At 34.7% G+C, this 10,303-nt stretch overlaps 2 non-coding genes across 2 annotated transcripts; both read right to left on the bottom strand.

The window, feature by feature from the left end:
- Positions 1 to 5,836: 5,836 nt before the first annotated feature.
- TRNAW-CCA (transfer RNA tryptophan (anticodon CCA)) lies at positions 5,837 to 5,910 on the bottom strand. Its single transcript has one exon. It is a non-coding gene; the product is annotated as a tRNA-Trp (tRNA).
- Positions 5,911 to 6,049: 139 nt separating this feature from the next.
- Positions 6,050 to 6,123, bottom strand: TRNAP-UGG (transfer RNA proline (anticodon UGG)). Its single transcript has one exon. It is a non-coding gene; the product is annotated as a tRNA-Pro (tRNA).
- Positions 6,124 to 10,303: the final 4,180 nt, after the last annotated feature.

Genomic DNA, 10,303 nt, shown 5'->3' with positions numbered 1-10,303 from the left:
CGATTCCTTATGCGGGATATCCAATCAATTAGAATTCAGGTTAAAGAGGGTCTTTATCCTCGTCGTATTCTTTATATGGAAATCCGGGGCCAGGGGATCATTCCCTTGACTCGTACTGATGATAAATTTTTTACTCCACGAGAAATTGAACAAAAAGCTGCCGAATTGGCCTATTTCTTGCGCGTACCAATTGAAGTATTTTGAGGTATCTTTTTTGAACTGAGTTGAATGAAGAAAAGAAGAATTGGAAGAAGAAAAGTTTTCTCAACACAGGGAGGAAGTCCCTTCTAAATTGGATTTGTTATTGTAAGGGGATTTTTAAGTATTTATCTAAAGGAAGGAACAAACGAGGATAAGAGAAATTTGCTTTTAATTTTTTTTTATCCAAGTTAGATATATCGCATACTATTCTTCCTTTTTCATCCGAAAGGGCTTTTTTTTTATTCTATTTCACTATTTCATTCCATCTAGATCTAAGAAAGAACCCAATGCACTGAAATTCCACTAATAACTAATATACAAAAAAGAAGAATAGATACAGGGTATCAAACCTATAGAGTTTTTGCTTCAAAGAAATAGAAATATCATGAAATAGAAATATCATCATATAGAGTCAGGGAATGGAATAGAGTCAGCGAATGAAGCATATTCATTAACAACTCCATTTACAGATCAAAAATGAAAAAAAAGAAAGCATTGCCTTCTTTACTATATCTTGTATTTATCGTACTTTTGCCTTGGGGGGTCTCTTCCTCATTTAACAAATGTCTGGAACTTTGGATTAAGAATTGGTGGAATACCAGGCAATCCGAAACTCTCTTAACTGATATTCAAGAGAAAAGGATTCTAGAAAGATTCATAGAATTAGAAGAACTTTCTCTCTTGGACGAGATGATAAAAGGGAAACTAAAGACACATGTACAAAAACCTCCTACAGGAATACACAAGGAAATAATACAATGGGTCAAAATAAATAATGAGGATCATCTCCATACCATTTTGCATTTCTCGACAAATATAATCTGTTTGGCTATTCTAAGTGGTTCTTTTTTTCTGGGTAAAGAGGAACTTGTCATTTTGAATTCTTGGGTTCAGGAATTCTTCTATAATTTAAATGACTCAATAAAAGCTTTTTTTATTCTTTTAGTTACTGATTTTTTTGTTGGATTTCACTCCACCCGTGGTTGGGAACTAGTAATTCGTTGGGTCTACAACGATTTTGGATGGGCTCCTAACGAGCTTATTTTCACTATTTTTGTTTGTAGTTTTCCAGTAATTCTAGATACATGTTTGAAATTTTGGGTCTTTTTTTGTTTAAATCGTCTATCTCCTTCGCTTGTAGTCATTTATCATTCAATTAGTGAAGCATAAATTCATTTGATCTCCCGATATTAATATTAATCAAATTAGCAAGCATCTTTTTTTAGAAAGAAAGCCCTTTTCCATTTTAGCAAAATTCTTTCTATTTATACCTACTTTAAGGTATTCATCATTGCAGTACAACTGTTGCAGTAGAATGACAACAGATTCGTGTATAGGGAACTAGATTAGCTTAGCTACCTATCTAATTTATTGTAGAAATTCTGGGATCTGCGATTGGACATGGAAAATAGAAATACTTTTTCTTGGGTAAAGGAACAGATAACTCGATCGATTTCTGTATCGATCATGATATACGTAATAACTCGGACATCTATTTCAAATGCATATCCCATTTTTGCGCAGCAGGGTTATGAAAACCCACGAGAAGCAACTGGACGAATTGTATGTGCCAATTGCCATTTAGCTAGCAAGCCCGTCGATATTGAAGTTCCCCAAGCTGTGCTTCCCGATACTGTATTTGAAGCAGTTCTTCGAATTCCTTATGATATGCAATTGAAACAAGTTCTTGCTAATGGAAAAAAGGGAGGGTTGAATGTAGGTGCTGTTCTTATTTTGCCCGAGGGATTCGAATTAGCGCCGCCCGATCGTATTTCCCCTGAGTTAAAAGAAAAGATAGGAAATCTTGCTTTTCAGAGTTATCGTCCCGATAAAAAAAACATTCTTGTGATAGGCCCTGTTCCCGGTAAGAAATATAGTGAAATTGTCTTTCCCATTCTTTCCCCTGATCCTGCTACGAAGAAAGATGCTCATTTCTTAAAATATCCCATATATGTAGGGGGAAACCGAGGAAGAGGACAGATCTATCCTGATGGTAGCAAGAGTAACAATACAGTCTATAATGCTACGTCAACAGGTATAGTAAGAAAAATACTACGTAAAGAAAAGGGGGGGTATGAAATATCCATAGTTGATGCATCAGATGGACGCCAAGTGATTGATATTATACCTCCCGGACCAGAACTTCTTGTTTCAGAGGGGGAATCCATCAAGCTTGATCAACCATTAACAAGCAATCCTAATGTGGGAGGTTTTGGTCAGGGGGACGCAGAAATCGTGCTTCAGGATCTCCATTACGTGTCCAAGGCCTTTTGTTCTTCTTCGCATCCGTTATTTTGGCACAAGTTTTTTTGGTTCTCAAAAAGAAACAGTTTGAAAAGGTTCAATTGTACGAAATGAATTTCTAGGTCCCGGGATTTCTTACCATCAAGTTGGTAAAAAGCCTCGATTTATTGGCAATTGCTAGAATTATCTATGATCTATTTTGGAAATCCTTTTTTTGTTTAGACTGCTTTTTGTTTATGAGATGTCTGGAATTCCTTATTTATATCCCATGCAAAAGAAGAGAATCCAAGGCAAAGGCGAGAACAATCAAATTAAAATTTCTTCTTTTTCGGAGGGATTGCAGGTCTTCTTAATCGTCTATTCGGCACAAGAAAAAGCCTTTTTCTTGTGCCGATTCTTCTTGTATCAAAATAAGAATCCTTTTTCTTCCTAATTCGTCAAAGATTACTATTTCTTCTTTATTCGGGTCTGTCTCTTGGACCTCTTTTTCTTTTGCTTAGGTTTAGCCGAGGTAGTGGACAAACAGAGGGGAAGAAAATATGGCGGGGGAAAAATTTCTTGTGATTGTGAGCAAATTGCTTGGCTTGTTTAATTAAGTTCAACTTCAAATTTACAGAAATTTTGCAAAAAAAAAGTAAACTCTTCCATTGAAGGTTTTTTTATTTTTAGGCTAGTTGAATAGTTTTGATTAAGGTTTTATTAGTTTATTACTCGAAACTAAATCAAGGATTTTCAGGATACTTCCTTCGTGGAATAAGATATTGGATCCTCGAGTGATCTCTTTTTCTTGTTGCTTCATAAGAGTGAATCGAATAGATTCAATTCGCGTTATAAGAGTAAAATAAAAATTCCGCGGGTCCTTTCCGCTCTAATCAGATAAAGGGGGGTAAGGACCCGCTAAGCTCCTACTTTTTCATGTTTACAATCTGGTCCCTCCGATTACTATAGAGATGAACCCAATCCAGAATATGAACCATAAAAGAAAACACCTACTAAACCAATCACAGCAATACCAGCTACAGTACCTATCAGCCAAAGAGGAATTCTTCCTGTAGTATCGGCCATTTCCCCTACTTTCCTCCACATTTTATCAATTGGTCATGCTAGAGACAAAAACAGTCATGGGTAGTTATAAGGATGGTATCCTTCCAAATGGGATAAGAGAATTCTTATTAGTCTCTTTCTTTCTCTCAATTGAAGAAGTAATTGGAAAATAAAACAGCAAGTACAAAAATGAGTAATAAACCCCAGTATAGACTGGTACGATTCAATTCAACATTTTGTTCATTCGGGTTTGATTGTGTCATAGTTCTATAGTTGGAATTTGTTTTATCGTTGGATGAACTGCATTGCTGATATTGATCCCAAGAAAAAAACAGTAGGTACAGCTAGTCCGTGAATAGCCAGCCATCGCACTGTAAAAATAGGATAGGTTCGATCTATGGTCATTGAGGGCCTCCTAAAAGGATCTACTAAATTCATCGAGTTGTTCTAAAGAATCAAAACGGTCGGTTATTAACGGAATTCCTTGTCGGCTTTCCGTGAAATACTCGTTTGGCCTAGGACTTCCAAACACGTCATAAGCTAAACCCGTACTGACAAATAACCAACCCGCAATGAATAGGGAAGGTATAGTAATGCTATGAATAACCCAGTATCGAATACTGGTAATAATATCAGCAAAAGAACGTTCTCCCGTGCTTCCAGACATGCTGAACTCCCAAAATTTTTGTACATTCAAAAAAGGAATTGATTCCGTAAAAGATGGGATCGACCAGTAAATAGAAAATTACTGATATTTCATCCTTGTGAGATTGTCAATTTTGTACCAAAGGTGTATTTTGAGTATACCGAATTAGTATAGCTATCCTTCCTATGGCACAGCAATCTGGTTTTGCCTGGTTCCGAAACATAATTACTTTTTTATTTTTTTTTTGTCTATAGGTAAGCTATATGTTATTCAAGGCATCAATAGAAAACCCCATTTTTGTAGGTTCTACTTACTTTTCATTGGCTTCGGAATAATAGAGTAATTCGGAATAGCAGCCAAAATCTTGGGAAAATCTAAGTTAATGATCAATAGGTTTGGATAAATAATTTAGGAAGGATATTCTCATACTGACACAATACAAGGACAAGTATATGTGAAATCTATCCTTTCATAATTCGTAATTCATCCTTGTATTGTTTGTTGGATTAGGTCTAACTTTCTTGACCAAACTGCGAGCGCGGAACTTTACGAGATGAAATAGGGAAAGACAGAAGATAGAATAGAACTTAAAAGGATAATTGAAGTGACTCGTCTTCGAATCTACTTTGGTTGGAGTTCGAAAAAGGAATAAAAATAAAGTAAATTCAAGGAAGAGCTTTCTTTTTTTTTTTTTTTTAACAGCCCCTTGGCAGGTCGTGGAATGCTTTTGTTCTCCTCTTATTCCATATGGAATACAATCAGTTAAAATAAGAAGGAATAGGGGAATATTCGATCGTTCACTCCAAAAAGAGGGTCCTATTGAAAAAGAAATTATCCAAAATAGAAAGAAGTTTTTTTTTTCAAATTCAATTGTTTATTTATCTCTTATTCAAAAATTTCCCTGAAAATTGAATTTCTTTTTTTCATTCAATGGGGTTAGATGATCTAGTTCTTAATATTATTACTTTACTCAATTGACAAATTCCACAACAAATCTCTTGATTCGGAATTAGGGACTCATGTATCATCTGATGAATCCACTTTCTTTTACACTTCTGTATCTTACTCTATCTTGTTTTTTAGTATTATCTAAAATAACTGATGAATTATGAATTTTCCATAACTTAGGTAAATGCTTTACCAACATATGTAGTGTAGTAAAAAAAAATAAATGGAATTTAACTCTTTCATGCTTACTTTAACTAGTTATTTTGGTTTTCTACTGGCTGCTTTAACTATAACCCCAGCTCTATTTATTGGCTTGAACAAGATACGCCTTATTTGAATTGACTGAATAATTATAATTCAGAAAAGAAAAATCTTTCTTTGGGATTCCTGGCATTCTACGACTCTTTTCCAGACTAATTAGGAATTCTTTTCTTGGTCATTGAGATTCGTGGATAATTTAGAGTACTATTTAGGGATAGATCGTACCTCTTTTTTTATCCCCTCGAACAAATCGAAATGATTGAAGTTTTTCTATTTGGAATCGTCTTAGGCCTAATTCCTATTACTTTAGCGGGATTATTCGTGACTGCGTATTTGCAATACAGGCGTGGGGATCAGTTGGATCTTTGATTGAGTCATTTTTTTTTTTTGATTGACCTCCTCCAGACCAGAGAGGAGGTCAAATTGAAATTGGAGTTACAATTCAATTTTGTTAAGTTATTTTACTCTGCTTCGACATAAAATAGATGGAATCACGCTCTGTAGGATTTGAACCTACGACATCGGGTTTTGGAGACCCGCGTTCTACCGAACTGAACTAAGAGCGCTTTCATTCATTCAAAAAGAAAATCTTTTTCTATTCCTAATGTATCTCACGTACGTATAGTCTCCACAAATTCAAGTTATACCCACTTTACTTTAATTGATCTCGTCGCTACTGCCTATAAAGAAGAAAGAAGTAATAGGTAGGGATGACAGGATTTGAACCTGTGACATTTTGTACCCAAAACAAACGCGCTACCAAGCTGCGCTACATCCCTTTTCCAAATTAAATTGTTGTACAATGCCATTGTACACAATTCCTGTCTTCTTTTCCACATCATAATTTTCTTCTTCTTTCTTTCTCTATCTATATATAGAACCCTCGTGTCATTTCTTCTTTTTGGTCTCATATAATTAAGGAATTATATACATATAAAATCCAATATAATTTCGCCTATAAAAGAAGGATTACTTTTCCTTGGTAATATATAGGAAGAAGGGGTCATCTTTTTCTTTTTTAGGGATAGGAAAATTTCGTCGATATGGTTCATTTTATATATAGCATAACAATCTTGGGCAAGAGTTTATGATCATATATGTATTCCAACAAGGAAGGAGGATTTTCAATGCGGGATATAAAAACATATCTCTCTGTAGCACCCGTGCTAAGTACTCTATGGTTTGGTGCTTTAGCAGGTTTATTGATAGAAATTAATCGTTTATTCCCAGATGCTTTGTCATTCCCTTTTTTTTAATTCTAGTTATTGCTATGGGAGGGATAGATTTCTTCGTGATATGACAAAATTTGATCCTTTTCAATCTTTTTTTAGTATCGGAAGGAAAAAGAAAGAAAAGATGGATTGGGTTGAACCTCAGAGTCATTAAAAATTTGGTAAACCCCATTTTTGAAAATAGAAATTCAATTTAAAGGGGTACCCAAGCTAAATAAGGCCTCAGAAATCAGAGCATAGAAAAGGCGGGGCTGGCTAATTAAATGAAAGGATTTCGAACCAAAATCTTTGCTAATTCGACAAGGATTGTATTCTTTAATTATTTCTCTATTTTTTATTACTTAATTAAAGAATAAAAAAAAATTATTCTAATGAATTTTATTCTTCTTCTTCGGATTCAAAATAGAAGAATAAAAGAATAAGTAGAAGAATTAAGTTAAGTCAATCCAAAAAGAAAAGGAGGTTCATGGCCAAGGGAAAAGATGTTAGAATCAGAGTTATTTTGGAATGCATCAGTTGTGTTCGAAAAGGTGCCAATGAGGAATCGACGGGGATTTCTAGATATAGTACTCAAAAGAATCGCCACAATACACCCGGACAATTAGAATTCAAAAAATTTTGTCGTTATTGTCGCAAGCATACGACTCATCACGAAATAAAGAAATAGGAACATCGTGTGTTTGATCTTTCCAAACAACAGAAAGAGTAAGAACTTCATATTTAATATATAAAGAAAACATAGTATAGAATACAAAATACAAATCAACTCATCTGATTTCCGGTAGATATTATTTCATATGTATAGAGGGTATTCATATACTATAATATGAATCAAATAAGATATGGATCAAAGAAAAACTACTTCTTCTGGATCCTAAATTAATAAAATAAAGAAGTGAATTTTCAAATTTTCAAATTTTAAATAAGGAATAAATCATGTATACATCTAAACAACCTTTTCTTAAATCTAAGCAACCCTTTAGTAAATCCAAGCAAACTTTTAATAAATCCAAGCAACCCTTTCGTAAATCCAAGCAAACTTTTCGTAAATTCAAGCAACCTTTTCGTAAATCTAAACAACCTTTTCGTAGGCGTCCCCGGATTGGCCCGGGAGATCGAATTGATTATAGAAACATGAGTTTAATTAATAGATTTATTAGTGAACAAGGAAAAATATTATCGAGACGAATAAATAGATTAACCTTGAAACAACAACGATTAATTACTCTTGCTATAAAACAGGCTCGTATTTTATCTTTCTTACCGTTTCGTAACTATGAGAACGAAAAGCAATTTCAAGCCCAGTCAATTTCAATAATTACAGGTTCTAGACCCAGAAAAAATAGACATATTCCTCAATTAACGCAAAAGTACAATTCCAATCGAAACTTAAGAAACAACAACCAAAATTTAAGAAACAACAACCGGAACTTAAGTTCCGATTGTTGATGTTTTATTCGAATTCGAAAGGGCCAGACCTATATATATTATAAAGAAAGTAATCCAGCTCGTTGATTCCTACCACTTAATCTTAATTTATTGTATCTTCCCGGAGTTCCCTCTCCGGGAATTCATCTTTTATTATTCCAGTATATTACTTTATTTATACCTTTAATTGATGATCTTTATTTTATTGGAAATCGTGTAAAGATTATTTGGATTTGATACAGCTACTTGTGCAAGCATTTTACGATTAAGAATCAATTTCTTCTTGTACAGGTTGTGTATTAATTTACTATAACTATCGAATACTTTATATACCCGCGTTGCTGCGTTTATCCGAGTGATCCACAAACGACGAAAATCCCTCTTTTGCCTACCTCTATCTCGATGAGAGGAAACAAAAGCTCTTTTTACCTGTTGGGTAATCATTCGATTAAGTCTTAAATGAGCCCCTCTAAAGTTTGAGGCAAATGAACGCATTTTTGTTCGTCGTCTCCGGGCTATATATCCTCGCGGAACTCTGGTCATTGAATCAAATTAACCTTAATGAATAACTAATGATTTCTCTTCTTTTAGCCACCCTTTTTCTCATTAATAACAAAACTAATTATTCCGATATATAAAATATTAATTCCAATGGCTTTTGCTATAGTAACCTTCCCAACCACGATTTTTTATTCCACTCCGTTCAGTTATTTCTATACGAAATAACAAATTCATTCTAATAATACTAAAAAAAATAGTGGGTTCCATCGTTTCTATGGTTCCCTTTTAAACGGTGAGGCCCTCTCTATACACCGGAGCCCTTTCTTTCATCAAAAGGTATTGCGAACTTGTATAGTCCACATTCTTTGGCTCTACCTATCCATTATAGAGTAAATAGCTCTTTTCACAATAAGAGTTATCCATACAGTGACGGTATTTAATTATGAAAGTTGGCTAAGTAGCTGACCCTGTTAGTCCGTTCTTTTAAGATAAAGGAGCATAAGCCTTTTTCTTTTTATTACTATTTCCTCCGCTTAATGGATAACCATTTGCTACCAATGGGAGAATTGCTTCTTATTTCCAATTTAGATAATTGGATTTGCACCAAAGGAAACCATAAATTCCATATACCATAGAAATCTAGGATAGAGAAGCTATATCCTATTCATTGGTACTAATCATGGATACTTCAATTTTTTTTATATTTGTTTGAAGTCATGATCTGAACGAGTCGCACATACACCCTAGCACATGTTCCTCGACGCTGAGGGCATCCTTTAAGCGCGGCCGTTTTTCGAGCATTTCGTATTGGCTGTCTTGCGTTTCTAATAAGTTGTTTAACCGTCGGCATGTTGTATGTATATAGAAAAAAATGGATTGGTTTAGATCCATCTTAACCTGATGATTGCTCATCATGAAGTCTTTCTATTTTCTATTAAATCGAGGAAAACACGAATTTAGCTGTGAAATAACTTTACAAGAAATCCGGACACTACCAATCCTTAAACATTTCTGGAAACCACACTGGATCAGTATCGCAGTGCTTGTCAATCATTTCATCCCCTACAATATCGACAAGTCCATAAGCTTTGGCTTCGTCTGCTGACATAAAAACATCCCTTTCCATGTCTTCGGATACAACCCAAAAAGGCTTGCCTGTTCTTACTGCATAAACCCTTGTGATCATTTCGCGAACTTTGTGTAACTCTTCTACTTCTAGTAAAAATTCTGGTGTCCTTGCCCGATAATAAGCACTAGCAGGTTGGTGAAGCATAATCCTCGCGTGAGGGAATGCTATACGCTTGGTGGGTTCTCCTCCAAGCAGAATGAAGGACGCCATGGAGGCGGCTATTCCGAGGCATATTGTATATATATCTGGTGTCACCGTTTGCATCGTATCAAAAATAGCCATTCCTGAGATTAGCCACCCGCCTGGGGAGTTTATAAACAAAAAAATATCACTAATTCCATCTTCTATACTCAGATATACCATGAGACCTGTAATATGATTCGTGATCTCGCAACGAATCTCTTGACCTAAAAAAAGTGTCCTTTCTCGATACATAACATTGTATAAGTCAACCCAAGTCGCTTCTTCATCTCCAGGAATCCGGTAAGGTACTTTTGGAACACCAATGGGCATATTAGATTAATATTATTAAATTTAAGTAAGAAAACCACACTTTAATATGGAAACGTAAGAATGGAACAGAAAGAAAGAATCCGCAGTTTATTGTCTTAATTTTTATTCTTATTCTATATGAATATTATAGATTCTATTAATACGTAGATTGAAAGG

This window comes from Triticum urartu, unplaced genomic scaffold (genome assembly GCF_056163025.1).
Source record: "Triticum urartu cultivar PI428250 unplaced genomic scaffold, HENAU_Tu73 scaffold2, whole genome shotgun sequence".
NCBI lineage: Eukaryota > Viridiplantae > Streptophyta > Magnoliopsida > Poales > Poaceae > Triticum > Triticum urartu.
Note: the sequence above shows the minus strand (reverse complement) of the source record. Positions and strands in the feature narration are given on the sequence as shown.